This window comes from Protopterus annectens, chromosome 8.part1, assembly GCF_019279795.1.
Source record: "Protopterus annectens isolate FY-2018-M chromosome 8.part1, PAN1.0, whole genome shotgun sequence".
Classification (NCBI taxonomy): Eukaryota; Metazoa; Chordata; order Ceratodontiformes; family Protopteridae; genus Protopterus; species Protopterus annectens.
The window spans coordinates 504,085,277-504,104,139 of NC_056742.1; positions in this window are offsets into that span (position 1 = coordinate 504,085,277).

The following is an 18,863-nucleotide window of genomic DNA, read 5'->3' on the forward strand; positions in this document are numbered from 1 at the left end:
ACTATTAAGCGTAGGTATATTTTTGCTTCAAAATATTTTGGATCCAGATTTAATTACCCTGAAATGTCGTTGGTTAGCAATCCAACTACCGGAGTTCACAAAAAACGCAAAGAAAAAGACTGAGACAAACCGTCGAGGTCCAAAACCGATGAAGAAGCTTCTCTTAAGCCAGTCACTGGTTCGCCTGTACTCAATGAGGTACTTTCTACCGAGACCCATGCGGAGTCCGGTATGCCGTGAGATTCTCAGAGTATTGAACCCGCGGATGTCTCTCCCTTGGATGTGTCCAGAGACACTTAGCAGGCACGGGCTTCTGAGGGTGTTTTCAGGCCTCAACATTTTTTATATAAAACTGACACCAACTTCAAAAACAAGATAAAAAACATCTTCTAAGTCTACAAAAATGATGCATGAGCCACGCGCTCAGGCCCCTATGCCTAAAAAACAGATGGTCAAAATGGCTGAGAACTTAATTACCTTGATCAGCGGTTCCCAAGCCCCCCCCCCCCCCCTGCTAAGAGGCCTAGGCAAGACACTGATTATGAATCTTCAGATCAGGTTTCCATTTCTTCTAATTCCTCTTTTGATCAGGAATTTTCTATACCACCCTATGAGGATTCAGATGCAGAAGAATCCATCCCATCTGCATCTCCTCCTGAGGATTATTCTTTTGGAGAAACCTTGCATACTTTAATGGAACATTTTAATTGGGAGAGTCAGGATTTCTCTGAATAAAAAAAGAGGCTTAGGGATTTCCTTCTTCTTCCTCAGCATAGGCCTTTGGCTATACCTCCTGTATTAGACATTGTTGATGATGTGTTTTCGGAATCAAGCATGGCTCCTGATTCCCTACCTAAGACTCCTAGTAAGACAGACAGATATTACAGCGTTCCCGACTCCCACAAATTTCTTTTCAAAAATCCTGCTGCTGATCCAGAGACTATTTCACAGGGTCCCAAGGGTGTAAAGGCCTCTACAGCCAAAAATCCTACCCCCTCTGATAGAGATTCCAGGGCGCTGGATAGATGGGGAAGGAAGGTTTATACGTCTGCAACCTTGGCAATTAGGGCCTTAAACTGCCAGTTTCATATGCTTAAATATCAACAGCATGTTATGGGCTTATTGAAACAGTAAATGTTGATTTCTGATTGTGTGGAAAATAAAGAATTACAAGAATTATTGCATGCAACAGAACAGGTTGGAAAGCATACTTTGCAATGTGGTTTTGATTCCTTGGGGGCCTCTTGCAGGGCCGCAGTTACTGGATCTGTGATTAGAAGGCATGCCTGGCTAAGGAGCAAAATCTGCCTGATCAGGTTAAAGCTAAGTTGTTGGATGCCCCTTTACAGCATGATACTCTGTTTGGTAATAAGGCAGAAGAGGGTTTAAAGAAAATGGAAGACAAAGCTAAATCTATGCAAACTGTAAATGATTTCTTACAAGTGCAGCCACCCAGATTCAGTAGGCACTGGCCTACTAAAAATTGGTCCTTTCCTGTGTCCAACAGAGCCTCTCAAGGCAAATACAGGCTCTCAAAAGGCTCTAGATTCCAATCACAGGGTTCTTACAGGTCAAAGCAATGGGGTGCCTCCACCTCCAGATCTGAAGGAAACAAAGCACAACCATACAGTAAACAGTCTCAATGACTTCTCTCTACCTTTACCAAGCACTTATCTTTTGGCAGCCCCCTTGGGGGGAAAATTAGCACTTCATGCTCAGAATTGGCAGTTAATTACCCAGGACAAGTGGGTATTAAACATAGTATCCCAGGGGTACAGATTTCATTTCCATACTTTGCCAATTCCAAACGGTTGGCCAGATCTGCCACAAAGTCAATGGGCAGAGGCTCCCTCATGGATATTGGGGCTATTCAACCAGTACCAGAACAAGAAAAAGGACAAGGTTTTAATTCACGACTGTTCCTGGTACCCAGCAAAGACAATGCCTGGCGTCCAATACTGGACTTATCGATTTTGAACACATTCCTGGACATTTCAAAATTCAAAATGTTGACTTTACAGCAGCTACTGCCTATGCTGGGCAGGAATGCTTGGCTAGTGACTCTAGACTTAAAAGTGGCATACCTGCATATCCCAATAAGGGAATCATGCAGAAGATACCTTCGCTTCAAGGCAGGTTTTATGCATTACCAATTCTCTGCACTGCCCTTTGGCTTATCTACTGCACTCAGGGTCTTTACAAAGTGCCTGGCACCAGTAATTGCATTTTGCAGACAAAGAAGCATACAAATATATCCTTATCTGGACGACTGTCTCATTCAAGCAGAGGACAAGGACACTCTTCTTCAACATCTGGCATTTGTAAAAAGGCTTCTAGCATGCCTAGGGTACACCATAAACAAAAAGAAATCACAACTGGTACCCTCTCAAATAATTACATTCCTGGGTGCAAGCTTGAATACAACTGCCCAGATGGCTTACCTTATGCCAGACAAACAAAAACAACTGACAACATACTTCAAACAGATGGCAACAAAAACCCAGTTATCTGCAAGACAAATTCTGCAGGCTTTGGAGTTTATGGCATCCTGTATTCTACTTATTCCATATGCAAGACTGCATATGAGGAAACTTCAATGGTACCTAAAAAGTTTATAGAGTCAACATTATCACAGTCTGGAAACAATGATTCCTCTCATTCCCTGCCTACAACAGCAGTTTCTTTGGTGGGCAGAGACATGTCACCAAAACAAGGGACTGTCATTCACTCTACCCCCGCCACCCATATCCTAACTACAGATGCATCAGACTATGCTTGGGGGGCCCACCTGGTGGGAAGATGCATTCAGAGCATTTGGAGCCCAAAACAAATGCATCTGAATATCAACCAGAAAGAGATGCTAGCTGTTCAGAATGCTCTGACAGCCTTCAAGGACTTACTTCATCCAGGACAACTACTGGTAAAGATGGACAACACCACGGTTATGTGGTACATAAACAAGCAGGGGGTACACATTCCTACCCCCTTTGCAGACTAGCCATGACATCGTGGAACACAGCCTTGACTTACCAAGTACATCTTCAAGGTCAATTCCTGCCAGGAAAACAAAATACTCTGGCAGATGAACTAAGCAGAAGTCTTACGGACCTGCACGAGTGGAAACTGGATACACAAATCTTCAGCATGGTAACACGGAAATGGGGGAGTCCAGACATAGATCTATTTGCCTCTCCCCAAAATTATCAACTGGACAAAGTCTGCACAAGGACTTATCACAGACAAACATGGAAAGTGGATGCCCTATCCTTCAGTTGGAAAAACCTATCAGTCTATGCCTTTCCCCCTCTGCCTCTTCTCTCCAAGGTCTTACTAAAGGTCAGACAGGAAAAAACAAAAATGATCCTAATTGCTCCAGACTGGCCTTATCAGCACTGGTACCCAATTCTAAGGAATATATCTCAACTCCCTCCTTGGTACTTGCCTCAAATACCTCATCTACTGTCTCAGCAAAACAATCAAATTCTACACACTCAGCTCCAAACTCTGAACCTTGCAGCATGGCTGATCATTTAATTATTCAAACAACACCTCTCAGTAAATCTGTGATGGATGTCATTTTGGAAGCCAGAAGGCCTAATACTAGAAAATCTTATGCTGATAAAATGGAAGAGATTCTGTGCTTGAAACCAAGCACAAGGAATGGACACAGCAAAACCAAATATCCCTCATATTTTACAATACTTGACTGAGATGCTTGACAAAAGCCTATATTTTTCTTCAATAAAAATCCATGCCTCTGCTATCTCAGCTCATTACAACATGGAGCCTCCCATCTTTTCTCTTCCTCTGCTAAAACAGTATCTTAGAGGGGCCAACAATTTAAGGCATCCCAGATCATCACCAACTCCTACATGGGACCTCAAATTTGTGCTGGAAAAACTCAACCTGCCTCCTTTTGAACCAGCAGCTACTGCGGATATAAAATTTTTATCTTGGAAAACAGCTTTCTGTTTGGCAATCACTTGAGCAAGAAGGGTTTCAGAACTACAGGCTCTCATGGCTGTGGAGCCTTTTATTACATTTTACTTGGACAGGGTGTCCCTCAAGACTAATCCTTCTTTTATGCCTAAGGTGGTATCCAGTGTGGCTCTTAACCAAACTATTCACCTGAAAACATTTTACCCAAATCTGCAGAACAAGGGGGAGCGGATTCTGCATTCATTGGACATACACAGACAACTAAGATTCTACTTAAACAGGACCAAATATCTAAGAAAGTCTGAGCAACTACTGGTGGCATTTGCTACAGGATCAGAGGGGAAGGCTATATCAAAGCAAACTATTTCTAAGTGGATAAGCCACTGCATTTGTTTCTGCTACTTGCACCATGGTAAACCTGTGCCCAAGGGAATCAGGTCACATTCCACCAGGGCTGCCTCTACCTCAGCAGCCTTTCTCAGAGGAGTTCCAACCAAAGACATTCTAGAAGCTGCTACTTGGAGCTCTGTTCATACCTTCACAAAGCATTATCATTTGCCTCTCTTCTCCAAATCCAGGGCAGGCTTTGCCACTGCAGTTCTGCAGGGCCTTATAGCTGCTCCTAATGCTATTTAGATCCATCCTCTCATCCATAGCTTTGGGATTTTACTCAAATGTAATGACTGCAACAGTGAAACATGAAGAACACAGTACAGTTGTGTACACTTACCATAAATGTAGATGTTCGAGTGTATTCACTGTTGCAGTCCGGGTTACCCACCCACCATCCCCCTTTTCTATAACTTCACTTTCCTTCACTATATTCTAAAGCCTTTGTGGTGTATTTGCTTTTAGATGAAGGTAAAATTTATGTTGCTAAAAGTGCATTTACATATATCGCTGTTTATATATATATATATATATATATATATATATATATATATATATATATATATATACATTTTTGCTCCCCATTTAGCCTTTGCCTGTGATCGAGGAGCCATTCCAGAGGGTAGTTATGGATATTGTAGGTCCTCTGAGTACCCCAAGTTCAAAAGGGAAAAAGTATATCCTAGTGGTAGTGGATTATGCTACACAATACCCTGAGGCAGTGTCTTTGTCCTCCATTGAGGCAGAGAAGGTGGCAAATGCTTTGTTAGAGATTTTCGGCAGGGTGGGTTCCCAAAAGAAATACTGACTGACCGAGGTACCGATTTCATGTCAGACCTGCTAGCTTGTCTGTGGATGTCCTGTGGGGTGAAGCACATGAAGACCACCCCCTACCATCCCGAGTCTAATGGTCTTGTTGAGAGGTTAAACTCTACAATCAATTCAATGCTATGGGCATTTGCAGATCAGTTTAAGAGGGAGTGGGACAAATATTTGCCCCATCTGTTGTTTGCTTAGAGAGGGGTTCCCCAGGAATCCACAGGTTTTTTACCCTTTGAGTTGCTGTATAAGCCTAGCGTGAGGGGACCTCTAGATTTAATTTGAGATGAGTGGGAAGGTGAGTGTGAGTCTCACAAGGAGTCTGTTGTGGCATATGTCCTAAATCTCAGGACAAGGCTCAAGGAACTCATGGGCTTGGCCCAGGAAAACCTGGCAGAAGCCCAACAACAGAAAAACATGTGGTATGACAGGAATGCTTGAGCTAGAGAGTATGCTGTGGGACAGCAGGTAGTGGGTCTCATTCCCGTCAGACACAACAAACTGCAAGCAGCTTGGGAGGGACCCTACAAAGTGGTAAGAAAGGTAAGTGATGTTAATTACATTGTGGAACTGCTAGGCAGATGGAAGGGGCAGAAATTGTACCATGTTAACATGATGAAACCTTACCATGATAGGGAGACCCTTGTGCCAAGCATTTGCAGTGGATTGCAGGAGGAGTATGAGGGAGATCTGGAAACTGATCTCCTCTGTGAGGCTTGGGCTGACACATCAGTGGAAGGGGTAGCAATGTCCCAACAGCTATCTCCTACCCAGGTTCGAGAAATCCGCGCAGTGTTGCAGGAATTTGTGTACCTGTTCACTGGGAAATCAGGGTGCACCCCACCGGTGCAGCACCAGGTGGATACAGGACCTCAAAGGCCTATTAGGCAGGCCCTTTATAGGGTGCCTGAGAGAGTCAAACAGACTCTAAGGGAGGAGGTACAGGAGATGTTGGAACTAAGGGTGATTCATGAGTCCAACAGTCCATGGGCCTCACTAGTGGTGTTTGCGCCAATGAAGGATGGCAGCACTAGGTTCTGTGTGGATTACAGGAAATTAAATAGTCACACAGAGTGGGATGCTTACCCCATGCCTAGGACAGATGAGGCCCTAGAGCAGCTGGGTGGTGCTAAGTATCTTACAACCATTGATCTTACCAAGGGTTACTGGCAAGTGCCCTTGATTCCCAGTGCTAGAGAGAAGTCAGCCTTTGTGACTCCTTTTGGCTTGTATGAGTTCACAAAGATGCCCTTTGGGATAAAGAATGCCGCAGTAACTTTCCCGAGGCTGGTGGATAATACCCTAGCAGGAGCAGGAGGGTTTGCTCTTGCTTACCTGAATGATATTGCCATCTACAGCCATTCCTGACCAGAGCACCTTCAGCATGTCAGGGAGGTGCTGGGCAGACTACAGAGGGCAGGGTTGACCATTAAACTGAGCAAATGTCAGGTGGGTATGGCAGAGGTCTCTTACCTAGGACATAGAGTAGGGAGTGCTAAGATAAGGCCAGAACCTGCCAAAGTGGAAACTATTCAAGCATGGCCTGCACCTGATACTAAAAAGCAGGAGGGGGCATTCTTAGGGACAGCAAGGTACTACAGATAGTTTGCCCCAGTTATAGTAACATAGCTGCTCCCCTCACAGACCTGACAAGGAAGAACAGGCCAGATAAGTTAATGTGGACCCCAGCATGTGAGCAGGCATTTCAGAAGCATAAAGAGCTTTGGGAGGACCCCCAGTGTTAGCCAGTCCAGATAACAGCAAAGAATTTGTTGTACAGGTGGCTGCTTTGAACCATGGGGGGGGGGGCTGTACTTAGCCAGATTTCTTCAGAGGGGGAAGAACACCCAGTGGTTTATCTCAGGCATAGGCTTCAACCCAGGGAGGAATGCTATGCAGCTGTAGAAAAGGAATATCTAGCCATAGTGTGGGCATTGCAGAAACTTTAACCTTATCTGTATGGAAGAAAATTCACTGTAATGACAGATCACAACCCTCTAATATGGTTAAACAGAGCCAGTCAGCAAAATGCCAAATTGCTAAGCTGGAGCCTGGGGTTGCAAGTATATGATGTGTCAGTGCAGCACCGCAATGGGAGAAGCAATGCCAATGTAGATGGGCTCTCAAGACAGGGAATGGGGTGAGGTATCCTCAGATAGACCTAACCCTCTCAAGCGGCATTTCTCAAGGGTCACTTGAAAAACTAGCTTGAGTTCTCCAGGTGGGAAGAGATGTGAAGATTGGGGAAAGATGGGCAAATGTTGCCAGCCCAGTCAAATAGAATTTGACACATAATTCTATCATTTGTATAAATAAATGTAAAATACAGGCTTGTGTTTTTAAATGAAAGAAAACACTATAAAATGTGAACTTCAAGATTGTTGCAACATTGCCATCTGCTGTATGGAAAATCAAGCCAAGCATTTCAAATGTCCTTTGAAGTTACAATTATCTAAATGATGATGCTGAAACGGCTGGCTGAACACATTCTTTCTATTGTCTTAACTTAAGGAATAATTGTTAGAGTATACATGTAAAATGCCTTTTATTGTTGTAGTTTCCTGAGCAGATGTTAGCTTGCTAAATAATGCAGTTTGTGGCATGGGAACTCCAGACTAAGTGTCAAGATGATGTAATGTGAATACTGGGAAAACATAAGTGTCAAAAATGATGTAATTTGGGAGGGTCTTAGCAGAGCTGTTTGTTAGTGTTTTAAAAACTATTGTTCAGTGAGATACTGAAAGCATTTGTCTAGGACTATCAACCCCAGTACTGCTTATGCTCTTTATGTATGTAAGTAGGATTATAGCACTGTGTTTTCTCTTAAGAATAGCTAAAGATTAGAAAATTAGATTAAGTGTTTTTCTTTGACATCAGACTTGTCCTACTGTATTATTTTAAGTTTCTGTGTGGTCTCTGAACTCTTAGATATCTCTGTGGTGTAGTAGTATTGTCTTGTGTTTTAATTATTTATTATTAAATATTTTAAAAACTTTACCTGTGACTGGTTTGTGTAGAGACAAGTTAGGCTCTAGAGTATATTGTATATTTATAGAGGTTATCGTAATAAGCCACTCTAATAAGCCTTAGACTGAAAATTCACATTACCAATTAGATAATAATATCGCACAGTAATAATTGGACACCCTTTTAAAGGCCCTTGGGTAGCTGATATTATTAAGCTAGTGGTGGCAGAAATTACTACTGTATAGTCTGGGTAAAGGGGCACAGCTAGAGAATCTGTGTCAGCCTTTCCCAGGAGTGTCTGTGAAGTTGTATAAATACTTATCTCAAATGTGTGTGGTGTGTCAGCTACCTGGGCAGGGACATGACGCACTGGTTGGACAGAGAGGGTACTGGAGATTAGCTTGCCAGCTAGGCTGAGATCTGGACCCTATAGCTGTGCCAGTGGGGAGTCTTACTGGGGATCTGGAGGGCAAGGGAGCAACCAGCCCCAGACTGACTGTGATCTCTGTGTGCACTTAAGGGAAATTGTACTTTACTGTGTGTATTTGTTATCCTTTCCTCTTCTAGGAGATGACCTCCCTGTTGTTAGTGGTGGGGACTGAGGCTTCTTGATTGCTGGCCCAGGGCATGATCGTCACAGTAATCACCATCCACTCATCTGGGTTACTGTTGTGGGTGGCCAGTGATGTGCACTGTTTCCCATGTATGTGATCTATATTCCATAACATGGAGAGTGTCTGGGTTGTGCACATGTCCTAGATGCATGTTCTTTGACATGTGGAAGTGTACTCTAGTTCTCTTGGGCATGTTGTGTGGACAGATTGATATCTTCTGATGTAGCATTCTTGACCTCATTTGGTGAGACCTGACTATGGAACTGAGAACATGCTTGCACCTACACTGACAGCATGATACAGGCATTCAGTGGAGTTAGTGGCGTCTGTCCATACAGGGCATGTGTATAATGCATGGCATTCCCTTTGTGGGTTACATTTGCAGACTCTACAGTTGTTGTAGGCATCCAGTGAGGAACATAGCAAAAGGGCAACTGTAAGCATTTATTTGCCTACTGTGGGGATAGAACAGGGTGCCATGTCCTTTTACTTGCTAGATAACCCACACTCAGTCAGATGTAACACATCACAGTACTTTATGATGTCAGTGGCACTGTTGTGGTCAACAGGCATGTAGTCCACTGCAATCACACCATGGTTACTATCTGTGAGGCAATATGCATGGAATTACCAATATAATGGTTGTTGCCTAGCCAAGTGTGTTTGTGTATGAGACATGGTTGGAGAGTGTTCTCTGAGTAATAGAAGGGTTGCCTTTATTGTTCATCAATCCATAATGTAACATGTAGGGCTATGGATTGTCTACACCAGCCTCTCTGGTGTTTGACATCTGTAGTCCTTGTAAGGTGGACATTGTGACATATACTAGGTCCTCAACTTAATAATTTAGCAAAACCCAACCCACAATACATCCTGTTATTACACAATCACAGCAACCTCCACACAGGATACGGATGACATACACACACACTTGCCAGTACTGAGATTCAAACCCCTACCTAGCTCTGTATTGCTACTACAATGTACCACATTTATTGCATGTGCCGTGGAACTTACAGGTTGGATGTTGTCCCAAGGTACTTCTAAGGTGAGAAACATCACCAGCCCTTGTAAATACTGGCATTGGGTGATGAAGTGGGTGGGAGATCACAAAGATAATTTTAGCTTAAACACACATTTACATTTGCCACGGGCGAGGTTCAAACCTCTATCTAACAATCTTTACGGACCATTATGTTACACATTTGCTACATGCACCACTGACCAGACATGATTTAGGGTTGACAACAGGTACTTCTATGGTGGATGATATCTGCAGGACTGCTAAAGTCAGGATCTGAGATGTGTACCGGGTGTAAATGGGGCCAAAGTCTTTGAAGTACATACACAAACACTTGCCACAGATGATATTCAAACCCATACCTGTGTAGTTGCTGCTGCTACATTGTTCTGCATTTATGGCAGGTACCATGGAGCTTACATGTTGGAGAGATCTCCACAGATATCTTTGAAGATGACTAACATCAGCAGCAGTGCTAAAGGAGGGGTAAGGGGAGAGTAGTAAGTGTGAAGGTCCATAACATCAGGTATTACCAAGGACACACACACACACTCTTTCACACAAGCACACACACAAAAACACACACACACAAACACACACACACAGTTTCACAGTTGCCATGTCTGAGATTAGAACTCCTTCCTAACTAGTATGTTACACTATAGCATTACGCAGTTAGCGCACACACCATGGAGCTTATAGGGCTGGCTCTTGTCCAAAGGGGTATTTTAAGGTGACTGACATCAGCAGGCTTTCTAAAGTAGGGCAATGGGAGGTGTAGTGATGGTGAATGGCCTCAAAATCATTTATCTGCACACACACACAGTTAGTATGTCTGAGATTAGAACTCGTACCTTACTAGGTATGTTACACTATAGCATTACGCACTTATTGCATGTGCCACAGAGCTTATAGGGCTGGCCTTTGTCTAAAAGGGTATTTCAAGGTGACTGACATCAGCAGGCTTGCTAAAGTAGGGCAATGGGAGGTTTATTGACTGTGAATGGCCTCAAAATCATTAACCTACCTACATACACACACACACACACACACACACACACACACACACACACACACACACACACACACACACACACACACAGAGTATCACAGTTGCCATGTCTAGGATTAGAACTCAAAACCAACTAGCATGTTACACTACAGCATTACACAGTTATTACATGTGCCACATAACTTATAGGGTTGGCCCTTGTCCAAAGGGGTATTTCAAGGTGTCTGACATCAGCAGGCTTGCTAAAGTAGGGCAATGGGAGGTGTAGAGACTGTGAATGGCCTCAAAATCATTAATCTCCACAAACACACACAATTCCACAGTTGCCAATTCTGGGATTAGAACACACATACAGAGTGTCACAGCTGCCATGTCTAGGATTAGAACAACTACCTAACTAGTATGTTTCACTATAGCATGAGGCAGTGATCATAAATGCCACAGAGCTTATGGGGCTGAGATTTGGCCAGAGGGTTATTTCAAGGTGACTGGCATCAGCATAAGTGCTAACATGGGTAATGGGAAGGGCAGTGTGTGTGAATGTGCCATAAACTACTCCTCTGGAAACACACACACAACACTCATTCACACACGACTTTACATTTGACAGGACTGGGTATACAAATGCTAGATGAATAGTGATTTGTACTATCATGTTACACAGTTATCACAAGCACCACAGATACTATAGGGCTGAGGGCTACCAAAGCAAATGTCTACAGTGATTGTCATCAGCACATCATGTGGTATCGGCCAATTGGATGTGTGGTGGGTGTAACCGGCCTCATGATGGCAATCTCTTTGTCACTGTCTTCCTCTCTCTTCCCCACATCTGTGTGTGTGTATGTTTGATATATTATAGTGTGTTGGCCTTGGATATGTGTGAGTATTCCTATCCAAAGTGTGTGCAAAGCATGCATGGTGTGCAATGTGGTGTGTGTGCACAGACATCTGTGACTGACAGATATGTATAGTCCACTGTTGTTGTCAGACATGGGCTTCATTTCTCTAAGTGTAGGAGCATGCCCAGTATGACCTTCTGTATTGAGTGTGTGAATCCATTCCAGGTAGTGTTGTACTCCAGTCCAGGGTTTTGTGTTCTACACCTACAGCTAGCAACCTGTTTCTGCAGGATATCTGTAGATAGATTGACAATATGAAGTCACAATGGGTGACAGATAGTGGGATACTGTAACTATTGCTGTCTGTGTTACTTATGTTACATGGTTGGTGTTAGCAAAGATATTTAGACATATGTACTGTTTTACACTGTGGTGTATTATGTCATGTACTACTGACAGATATACTTATTTGCAAACAGTTATTTCCTGGGAAATACAAGAAGAATGAAGCTGTGTCCAGTATTGTGGTCTGCAGCCTACATATTCTTGCACACTCATGTCATTCTGGAGGGGTAGCTGCAGACACTTTCTGATGGGTCTGTGTAAATGGTCCAGCACCTTGGTACTGTGGTGGCTGAGAATTCCCTGCTTGTACATCTATTGATGTAACAGAATGACCATATCCTGCTGTGGCCATACCTCTCATCTGTACAGCTGTACAGATTCACCCATGTTACCCAGAGGCAGGGCTCATATATCTGGTCAGTTCCCCTTCACATTGTGGTTTATGAGCAGGTTTGTAGCCACCCATTAATGGGTTTGCAGGCAGGGGTAGTATGGGCACACATCAGAGTTTCAGACTTCACACACTCCATGGCGTCCATGCTTCTACACCCCCGCTCCTTTATTCTATCATCTTCCTAACATTATGCAAGTGATATCTGAGAAGTATTCCTATAGTTGCCCCTTCATCCCAGCGGTATTTATGGGTTGGTCCACAGTTTATGCAGTAGGACATGGTGGGCATGCTACTGGGATTTGTCAATATGGCTTTGAATTTGTGTTCTGTGCACTGTGCTATGTTGTTAGTTGGGACCCCATGAGATAACATACATTGGCAGTATGGATGAGGCACAGGCCTTTGACACAGGACTGTAGGGCATTTGGTAGTGATGCAGGCCATCTGTAGCAGGCCAGTGCATTCTGTCACTCTTATAGTCCCTGGCTGTGAGCCACTGGATTCCCCTGGGGTGACAGGGTAAATGTGCAAGGTATTAATGGCATTAGTTCCTGTCCATATTAATCCATTGGACTGGATGCTGGCAGGGTGCTGCTTACAGCTAGGGACACACCTGCATGGGACACCTCTTCAGCATGCTGCATTCTGTGGGTATTTCCATACAGAAGTGGGGGTCATACTGTATTCATACCCAACAGCAGGGATTTGACCTGTGATAAACATGTGGATGATGGTGGGGTGAGATGAGCGCATGTGTGATATGGCGGCTTCTTGCAGCTGACACACAGATATACCTTAGACATTCCTCTTATGCTGGCTTGTGCGGGGTTATCAGTGGTTTCTCAGTACTTCATAACTGTGCCTTTTGTGGTCTGCCAGTGATTGGCCAGACTACATCAGAATTCCATACTATACAGACAACTAATGTGCTGCTAACCTGTATGTACAATTCCAAAGGTGTGTGCAGTTGACAGTTACATTTTATGTACTCTGTCTAGGGTACTTCCACCTGTGTACTGTGTGTATGTCCAGGCCCACATTCATGCCATGTCCATCTTTCAGATGGTGATAGATATTACATCTGAACAATTAATATGGATTATTGCTGGACTGGGTCTTGCTGGGATGCATTGTGGTTGGCACTGCAATTGTCAGAACATGTCTCTGTCATCGACAGTAGTGGCCATAGGCCACTGGGACACAACCCTCCATGTTGACCACTTCCACATAATGTACAACACACAGCAACCTAACACACAGAGCCCTGCATATTGTACACATGCAACAATCTATCCTGTAAATTGGGCCAGCTCAGGTAATCTGTGTTCCACTGTTATTAAACCCACATGTACAGGTTACTGCATTTCTACATAGGATTGTGTGTGTGTGTGTGTGTGGGGGGGGCACACCTGACAACTGTAAACATTTGCTATGACTGTACTGGTATTTCAGGTACAATGTTGGATTCAATTTTGTTTTGTATTCTGACCTATCATAGAGGCATATCAGTAGAGTACAGAGCTTAGGTTTTATTGACCTATATTTCAGTTTCAGACTTCTTACCCTTCAGAACTAACATACAACTGCCAAACCTGTTGTAGTCTGTCTGTGTAGGTCTGGAGGGGGGCTGTTCTCCATTGCCATCAATTGGAGGCCTTAGCCCAGCCTTTCTTTATGGTCATCTACATCTGTCCTGCTGGCTGAGACTGTTGTTGGGTATGTGAACCTCACTGACATGCATGTGTGTGTCCTATGGTGTCCCACTAGCCACTACAATTCCACTTCCTGCCTATTGCCACAACCACCTTACTAATCTGTCAATCTTGTCAACACCACTTCCTCTATACCACTGTCTCTCTACCTACTCTATCTGACCATATTTTATTCCAACATGTATTATTTTCTAATATCTTCTACACTACTCCTTATTCTCTCTATCTCCACCTCTTACCAGTCCAATCTCTCTGACCCACTCCTATGTTCACCAACTTCTCACTCATACAACATATATCCAACTACTTCATCTTTTACTGTCTCCCCTAATCTCTTTACTACATCTACCTCAAGTCTATATAAACTATCCATAATACAGGGTTTTAAACCTTCCCACAAAGCTAAGTCAAAACTATACAAACTACATCTAGCATCTACTACACACTCTCTCCTCACTAAAAACCTACTTTGTTCTGGAGATATCCATCCCAACCCTGGCCCCTCTTCTCTCCCCAAAACTACATCTACACTGCCCCCATCTTACTCCTCTAACAGTCACCAACCTCAGTCACAAAATCATCTCCATCCAAATACTTAACTATTTACTCATTGAATATTCAGAGTCTAGCAAATAAAGTCACTGAGCTGCACTCATGGATAGCTCTCAATACCCCTCACATCCTCTCCCTATCTGAAACCTGGCTCAAGTCACAAATCTCAAATAGTCAAATACTCTCACCAGGTTATAATATCTTCCGATCTGATTGACCTGTAAAAAAAAGGTGGTGACGTGGCCATCCTCTACTCAAACATTCTTAACCTCTCGCCATACCCTTCCCCAATTCCTGACTTCATCCCGGCTGAAATCATCATCCTTAACAGCCATCTGAATCCCCACAAAAAAACTTGCAATTGCCTCTATCTACCTTCCTCCTGGTAACAATCTGCCCATTCTTGAAAACATTCTATCCCGGTTCTCCCACAAGATACCATATGAGACACTTATCCTTGGTGATGTCAACATTGATTGGTCCAAACTCACAACTGACTCCCACCAACTCAGTATCCATCTACACGGCTTCCACCAACTTATAACATCTCCCACTCGCTTCCATAAAAATTCCACTTCCAGCTCCATCATAGCCTGGATCCTTACCAATTTCCCCCACTAGTACCACAATCCCACCACCTTACCTGACTCCCTCAGTGATCATCTCCCGATCACCATCTTAAGACACTACTTCCATATTCCTAAACCCCACCTTATCAAAGACTGTCGAAAACTATCTACTTTTAATTCATCCCAATTTAACTCCATTCTCCACAACATAGATTGGTCCATCCTAAAACATCTCCCCCTAAACGATGCTGTAAGCACTTTCAATAGCATCTTCATGAATACTCTAAACTCCTTAGCTCCCTCTAGGAAGATCAGAGTAAAATCAAACCATGCTCCCTGGCTCTCCAAAGAGACTAGGTCCCTTATGAAACAAAGAGATTGTGCTTGGAAAACCTGGACTAAAACTAAACAACCACCTTTTTTTTCAAAAATACAGGCAACTGAAGAACCTTGCAAAAAACATACAACTAATGACAAAAAGTTATACTATAGCTCTGCTTAGCTTAACAAAAAATCCAATCCTCGAAGATTTTGGTCAACTCTCAACAACATCCTCTATCCTGGTAAGCCCTCTAATCCCACCCCATGCCCTAACTCTTCCTCTCAGGAAACAGCTACCCTCCTGAATAAACACTTTATCTCTTCCATCTAAAATCTGGTAACTTCTAAGCCAAACTCTACTTTGACACCCACCCCTCCAAGTCCCACTAACACAACTTTGTTTTGTTTTGAGCCAGTTCCCATTACTTACATCAAATCTCTACTACTCAAGCTAAAACCTTGCTCTCCTTCCACTGACAATCTATCTCCTACATTCCTCAAACTTGCTGCTGACTCAATTGCCTATCCTATATCTATACTAATTAATCGATCTATTCTGGAATCAACTGTCCCCACCCTTTGGAAATCTTTCTTCACTATCTCTCTTCATAAAGGTGGAAACTCCACTGACCCCTCAAACTACTGACCCATTGCCATTCTGTCCCCCTCTCCAAGATATTAGAAAAATGTATTCACTCACAGCTTCTCAATCACCTCCTCACACAACACTTTCTTACCCCTACCCAACATGGATTTCATCCTCCCCACAGCACCACCACTGCCCTCCTCTCCTTCACTCATATCATTGCAGAGGCCCTAGACAACAATAAACTAATTTCCTGTCTCTTCCTAGATCTCTCTAAAGCCTTCAATACTGTCTCTCATCCTATACTACTATCCAAACTCACAAATCTACACCTATCCCCCTCCACATTTGCCTGGTTTAATAGTTACCTATCTGGCAGGGAACTATCTGTCAAATGGCTCTCATCCTCCTCACCTTTCCTTCCCATCTCCACTGGTGTTCCCCAAGGCTCCATCTTGGGACCCCTTTTGTTTAACATCTTCACCAATGATCTTTACAACTCTTGCAAAGAATCCTCCCTTATTCAATATGCCGACAACTCCACACTTATATCCATCTCAAATAACATTCCTGAACTACACTCCCTGACCCAACAGGCCCTACTATCCACTGAACAATGGCTCTCTCACAGCCTATTGATCCTAAATCCCCAAAATACCAAACTCCTACTTTTCCTTCCCCGTTCTCTTTCTCATCACAAAACCTCCTCTTTTATTACATCTTCTAACCATACAACTATCCAACCTGACACCCACACAAAACTCCTAGGGGTCATTATTGATGATGAACTCAAGTTCAACTACACATACTCCAATGTATTAAAAAAAAAAAAAAAAAAAAAAAAAAAAAGAAACTAGGTCTGCTATATCAGAACAAAAAATTCCTAACCCCTGAATCTAGACTTACCCTGGGCCAGGCACTCCTCCTCCCCTCCCCTCCCTCTTAGCACTCCTTCTCCCCTCTCCTCCCTCTTATACACCACCCCAGTTCTTACCAATATCCAGGCCTCCACTTTAAACAAACTCCAACAGACTTACCATAAAATAGCCAGATTCATTACTAAGTCCCCATACAACTCACAGCACTGCATTTCTTTAAACTCTCTTCAATGGCTTGAACTTCCCCAATTTCTGCTATCTTATCAATTTCATATGCTACACTCTATTCTTTATAAACCCTCCTTCTGTCCATCTCTCTCTTCCTTAGTCTCCATCTACATCAAATCCCGGACCCTCCGTACTTCTAACCAACAATTACTTGATATCTACTACCCAAAAAGGTCAGTAGGCAAACTACTCTACAAACACTCCCTTGCCCATGCTTGGAACAAACTTCCCCTTGACTTACATTCAATCTCCCACACCTCACACTTTAAAAATGAACTAAAAGCTTATTTTTTCAATTCCAGAACCTGCTCTTGCCATGACCCTACCTAGTCTTCCTTCCCTTTATGTACCCTCAAAAGGACCATACTTCGTACCTCATTAGACCTCTCTCTCCAATGTGTCTACTATGCATTTGCATAATTTTATACAAACAAAAAATGTTTATTGTTGACCTATTGAACTATATCAATGTCAAATTGTTACTTAGCTTGTTTTCAATGCAACTTTAACTTTATGCATGTAACCCAACATATGTGAATCATTTTGCTATAACTGCAATTATATCAATATTGTTTAAAATTGTACTTGTTTTAAAATGTACTACTGGAGCTTTTCTCCACAGGTCTCCATTGAAAATGGGCCATGAGCCCAGTTGGACACACCCGGTTAACAAATGTCAATAAATAATAAATAAAATAAATAAATAAAGCAAAGCTTATTTCCATCTTTTTTCCTTATTTTCAGGCCGATCCTGATTGTGCAATGCTGCCCTATGCTTAAACGGCCAAAATCGGCCAAAAAAAATAAAAGTTATTTTTTTATAATTTTGCAACAGCCATTGGCATGCCTACTACATTGAATACATGCTTTCTTTCGAGCTGTCATGCCTCCATTTTGTAATTTGCATAAATGTATTCGGTTAGTAACCGAATACATTTCTACAGGTTACACTATTCCTGCACAGACGCCTGCCTGCTTCCTGGATCACTAATTCACCTCATTTGCATGGTTTTCACCAGCAAATGGGGTAATTAGCATACAGGAGCTGTGTCCATACAAGAATACTGTAGGAGCACTCGTGCACGTCCCGGGAGCTCGCTCCTGGATCGCTCATTGGCCATATTGCGTGCAGCAGCTCTTGTACTATTCCTGCACACTGTGCAGAGCTTGCTGAATCCCAGGGAATGTATATATAGGAAGACATAGTTTTATATATACTATTATTTGTTAATCAAAGCTGTCCAGATTTCATTTACTCTGTGAATGTCCAATACTTTGGCAGGCTGACAAGAATGTGTTTGAAAATTTATATACACAATGATGAAGAGGTTTGTTTTATTGCCTTATATTCCATGTTTCTTTCCTGGTTGGTTCTCGTTGGATTGCAATTTATGTAATGTTTGTATATTCTTCTTGCATGAGTGTGCATTTTTACCATGGTCTCTGGTTTCTTCCATCATTCTAAAGGTATGCTTGTAGATGACTTGTTAATCTTCTAAATTGTTCCTTTAGCACTGTGTGTCAGTGTGTGTGTGTGTGTGTGTGTGTGTGTGTGTGTGTGTGTGTGTGTGTGTGTGTGTGTGAGTGCACTGTCTGTGTGTATGCAGCCTGCAATTAGCTGGCATCCCATCCAGGACTGACTGTCTCTATTACACATTTTGCTTGTTGGGATAA